The sequence below is a fragment of the Pelobates fuscus genome, chromosome 12 (genome assembly GCF_036172605.1).
Source record: "Pelobates fuscus isolate aPelFus1 chromosome 12, aPelFus1.pri, whole genome shotgun sequence".
NCBI lineage: Eukaryota > Metazoa > Chordata > Amphibia > Anura > Pelobatidae > Pelobates > Pelobates fuscus.
In genome coordinates this window covers 92,598,923-92,603,922 of record NC_086328.1, presented here as the reverse complement: position 1 = coordinate 92,603,922, position 5,000 = coordinate 92,598,923, and the positions used below count along the sequence as shown (strand labels likewise).

Genomic DNA, 5,000 nt, shown 5'->3' with positions numbered 1-5,000 from the left:
GTGCAAGAGAAAAATGCAGATCTTCTAAATTCTACACTATGGACTAAAAAGACATAGCTATTGGGCTGCCTTCCTTGTTAGTAGAGCTGAGGGACTAAAGTAGGATATGACAGAAGTTCCATTTGTCGCTCTCCAAGCTGTCTGCGATAGCCGGCGCTCACTTGCCGGTCAAGCACAAGCCAGTCAGGATGGCCGAGCGGTCTAAGGCGCTGCGTTCAGGTCGCAGTCTCCTCTGGAGGCGTGGGTTCCAATCCCACTTCTGACATTACTGCTTTATTTCTTGCTCAAAGCAACCGCGATGTATCGTTAGCTTGCTTGGTATCGCCAGCTACATTACAACTAATTGGATGACGATATATTGCTGCTGCTCTAGGTGTGTTCTCCAATTGTTTCTTTTCTCAGCAACATATTTCAGAGAAGCAAACTGGCTATGCCCTTCAAGAGAAATATTTTTTCTTCCTACCAGATTAATTAACCTTGGTTTTCCTTGCAAGTTGGATGACGACGTTCCACATGTGGGGTTTTGACACCCCCACAAAGAAGGTTGAATCAGGGCTCCATAGCTCAGGGGTTAGAGCCCTGGTCTTGTAAACCAGGGGTCGTGAGTTCAAATCTCACCTCTTAGACTCCCACATCACACTCTTTCCAAGTCAATCACATTTTCTTTTAGCTTTCTACTTTTCCGTGGAAAACTGTGGATGTGCACAATGAAATACAGGGATCTATTTATTAACCAGTGAAAAGTGCTTTGTTCCATACATAACTACTCAATTTCTACCACAATTCTATTTTAATCTATTCTCCAAGTTACCTATATTCACAACATGTTGAAAACATTGCAATTCCACCATCAGGAGTATTAGCCATTCATTAAACAAACCTCACTGTCTTGGAAAAGTCTACGGATTGATTGAAAAAAAAAAACTTTTGTTAAAAGACACTTGCCACCTGCTAACCAATCTCACAGAGGAAGGAACCCTTTCCATTTTTATTTTGGAAAATAGAACTCAAGCTTGAATGTTCCATGCATCTGATAATTACAGAGGTAACTTAGCCAGGAGTCAACGCATCACAAGTTGGAATGTTGGAATCAATCCACTGGGATACATTCTGTTGAATTTCAATTATCTCCTAGATACATATATTCACAACATGCTGAAGATATTGCAATTCAGCCTTTGGAATGCCCATATGCGCCACTTATTAAACAAACCTCACTGTCCTGAAAATATCTATGGATTGACCTGTCCGGCACGGTGGTCTCAAGGCTACGTTCGGGTTGTACGCCTCTGTGGCGGCCAGTGTTTGGTTTCTGCTATCGGCGGTCATTTTTATTTGAAACGCTAAGTTTTGAACTGTGCGCATCAAGAGATGCCAGCTACCTCCTTGCTTATCTTTGCCTTTCATCAAGTGGATTTTGAAGAGGAAAACCGACTTTTCAGGCTCATTGCCTCTCAATTACTAATCTCATAGAAAAAAGACGCATTCATGTGTTTTCTTTCAAGACGTGCAAGAGAAAAATGCAGATCTTCTAAATTCTACACTATGGACTAAAAAGACATAGCTATTGGGCTGCCTTCCTTGTTAGTAAAGCTGAGGGACTAAAGTAGGATATGACAGAAGTTCCATTTGTCGCTCTCCAAGCTGTCTGCGATAGCCGGCGCTCACTTGCCGGTCAAGCACAAGCCAGTCAGGATGGCCGAGCGGTCTAAGGCGCTGCGTTCAGGTCGCAGTCTCCTCTGGAGGCGTGGGTTCGAATCCCACTTCTGACATTACTGCTTTATTTCTTGCTCAAAGCAACCGCGATCTATCGTTAGCTTGCTTGGTATCGCCAGCTACATTACAACTAATTGGATGACGATATATTGCTGCTGCTCTAGGTGTGTTCTCCAATTGTTTCTTTTCTCAGCAACATATTTCAGAGAAGCAAACTGGCTATGCCCTTCAAGAGAAATATTTTTTCTTCCTACCAGATTAATTAACCTTGGTTTTCCTTGCAAGTTGGATGACGACGTTCCACATGTGGGGTTTTGACACCCCCACAAAGAAGGTTGAATCAGGGCTCCATAGCTCAGGGGTTAGAGCCCTGGTCTTGTAAACCAGGGGTCGTGAGTTCAAATCTCACCTCTTAGACTCCCACATCACACTCTTTCCAAGTCAATCACATTTTCTTTTAGCTTTCTACTTTTCCGTGGAAAACTGTGGATGTGCACAATGAAATACAGGGATCTATTTATTAACCAGTGAAAAGTGCTTTGTTCCATACATAACTACTCAATTTCTACCACAATTCTATTTTAATCTATTCTCCAAGTTACCTATATTCACAACATGTTGAAAACATTGCAATTCCACCATCAGGAGTATTAGCCATTCATTAAACAAACCTCACTGTCTTGGAAAAGTCTACGGATTGATTGAAAAAAAAAAACTTTTGTTAAAAGACACTTGCCACCTGCTAACCAATCTCACAGAGGAAGGAACCCTTTCCATTTTTATTTTGGAAAATAGAACTCAAGCTTGAATGTTCCATGCATCTGATAATTACAGAGGTAACTTAGCCAGGAGTCAACGCATCACAAGTTGGAATGTTGGAATCAATCCACTGGGATACATTCTGTTGAATTTCAATTATCTCCTAGATACATATATTCACAACATGCTGAAGATATTGCAATTCAGCCTTTGGAATGCCCATATGCGCCACTTATTAAACAAACCTCACTGTCCTGAAAATATCTATGGATTGACCTGTCCGGCACGGTGGTCTCAAGGCTACGTTCGGGTTGTACGCCTCTGTGGCGGCCAGTGTTTGGTTTCTGCTATCGGCGGTCATTTTTATTTGAAACGCTAAGTTTTGAACTGTGCGCATCAAGAGATGCCAGCTACCTCCTTGCTTATCTTTGCCTTTCATCAAGTGGATTTTGAAGAGGAAAACCGACTTTTCAGGCTCATTGCCTCTCAATTACTAATCTCATAGAAAAAAGACGCATTCATGTGTTTTCTTTCAAGACGTGCAAGAGAAAAATGCAGATCTTCTAAATTCTACACTATGGACTAAAAAGACATAGCTATTGGGCTGCCTTCCTTGTTAGTAAAGCTGAGGGACTAAAGTAGGATATGACAGAAGTTCCATTTGTCGCTCTCCAAGCTGTCTGCGATAGCCGGCGCTCACTTGCCGGTCAAGCACAAGCCAGTCAGGATGGCCGAGCGGTCTAAGGCGCTGCGTTCAGGTCGCAGTCTCCTCTGGAGGCGTGGGTTCGAATCCCACTTCTGACATTACTGCTTTATTTCTTGCTCAAAGCAACCGCGATCTATCGTTAGCTTGCTTGGTATCGCCAGCTACATTACAACTAATTGGATGACGATATATTGCTGCTGCTCTAGGTGTGTTCTCCAATTGTTTCTTTTCTCAGCAACATATTTCAGAGAAGCAAACTGGCTATGCCCTTCAAGAGAAATATTTTTTCTTCCTACCAGATTAATTAACCTTGGTTTTCCTTGCAAGTTGGATGACGACGTTCCACATGTGGGGTTTTGACACCCCCACAAAGAAGGTTGAATCAGGGCTCCATAGCTCAGGGGTTAGAGCACTGGTCTTGTAAACCAGGGGTTGTGAGTTCAAATCTCACTGGGGCCTCTTAGACTCCCACATCACACTCTTTCCAAGTCAATCACATTTTCTTTTAGCTTTCTACTTTTCCGTGGAAAACTGTGGATGTGCACAATGAAATACAGGGATCTATTTATTAACCAGTGAAAAGTGCTTTGTTCCATACATAACTACTCAATTTCTACCACAATTCTATTTTAATCTATTCTCCAAGTTACCTATATTCACAACATGTTGAAAACATTGCAATTCCACCATCAGGAGTATTAGCCATTCATTAAACAAACCTCACTGTCTTGGAAAAGTCTACGGATTGATTGAAAAAAAACAACTTTTGTTAAAAGACACTTGCCACCTGCTAACCAATCTCACAGAGGAAGGAACCCTTTCCATTTTTATTTTGGAAAATAGAACTCAAGCTTGAATGTTCCATGCATCTGATAATTACAGAGGTAACTTAGCCAGGAGTCAACGCATCACAAGTTGGAATGTTGGAATCAATCCACTGGGATACATTCTGTTGAATTTCAATTATCTCCTAGATACATATATTCACAACATGCTGAAGATATTGCAATTCAGCCTTTGGAATGCCCATATGCGCCACTTATTAAACAAACCTCACTGTCCTGAAAATATCTATGGATTGACCTGTCCGGCACGGTGGTCTCAAGGCTACGTTCGGGTTGTACGCCTCTGTGGCGGCCAGTGTTTGGTTTCTGCTATCGGCGGTCATTTTTATTTGAAACGCTAAGTTTTGAACTGTGCGCATCAAGAGATGCCAGCTACCTCCTTGCTTATCTTTGCCTTTCATCAAGTGGATTTTGAAGAGGAAAACCGACTTTTCAGGCTCATTGCCTCTCAATTACTAATCTCATAGAAAAAAGACGCATTCATGTGTTTTCTTTCAAGACGTGCAAGAGAAAAATGCAGATCTTCTAAATTCTACACTATGGACTAAAAAGACATAGCTATTGGGCTGCCTTCCTTGTTAGTAGAGCTGAGGGACTAAAGTAGGATATGACAGAAGTTCCATTTGTCGCTCTCCAAGCTGTCTGCGATAGCCGGCGCTCACTTGCCGGTCAAGCACAAGCCAGTCAGGATGGCCGAGCGGTCTAAGGCGCTGCGTTCAGGTCGCAGTCTCCTCTGGAGGCGTGGGTTCCAATCCCACTTCTGACATTACTGCTTTATTTCTTGCTCAAAGCAACCGCGATGTATCGTTAGCTTGCTTGGTATCGCCAGCTACATTACAACTAATTGGATGACGATATATTGCTGCTGCTCTAGGTGTGTTCTCCAATTGTTTCTTTTCTCAGCAACATATTTCAGAGAAGCAAACTGGCTATGCCCTTCAAGAGAAATATTTTTTCTTCCTACCAGATTAATT

General features: G+C 42.3%; 5 non-coding genes across 5 annotated transcripts; all 5 read left to right on the top strand.

The window, feature by feature from the left end:
- The first annotated feature begins 182 nt into the window (after nt 1-182).
- Nucleotides 183-265, top strand: TRNAL-CAG (transfer RNA leucine (anticodon CAG)). The gene has a single exon. It is a non-coding gene; the product is annotated as a tRNA-Leu (tRNA).
- A 1,424-nt stretch (nt 266-1,689) lies between these two features.
- TRNAL-CAG (transfer RNA leucine (anticodon CAG)) lies at nt 1,690-1,772 on the top strand. The gene has a single exon. It is a non-coding gene; the product is annotated as a tRNA-Leu (tRNA).
- Nucleotides 1,773-3,196: 1,424 nt separating this feature from the next.
- On the top strand, nt 3,197-3,279 carry TRNAL-CAG (transfer RNA leucine (anticodon CAG)). Its single transcript has one exon. It is a non-coding gene; the product is annotated as a tRNA-Leu (tRNA).
- Nucleotides 3,280-3,567: 288 nt separating this feature from the next.
- On the top strand, nt 3,568-3,640 carry TRNAT-UGU (transfer RNA threonine (anticodon UGU)). The gene has a single exon. It is a non-coding gene; the product is annotated as a tRNA-Thr (tRNA).
- Nucleotides 3,641-4,709: 1,069 nt separating this feature from the next.
- TRNAL-CAG (transfer RNA leucine (anticodon CAG)) lies at nt 4,710-4,792 on the top strand. The gene has a single exon. It is a non-coding gene; the product is annotated as a tRNA-Leu (tRNA).
- The last annotated feature ends 208 nt before the right edge of the window (nt 4,793-5,000 follow it).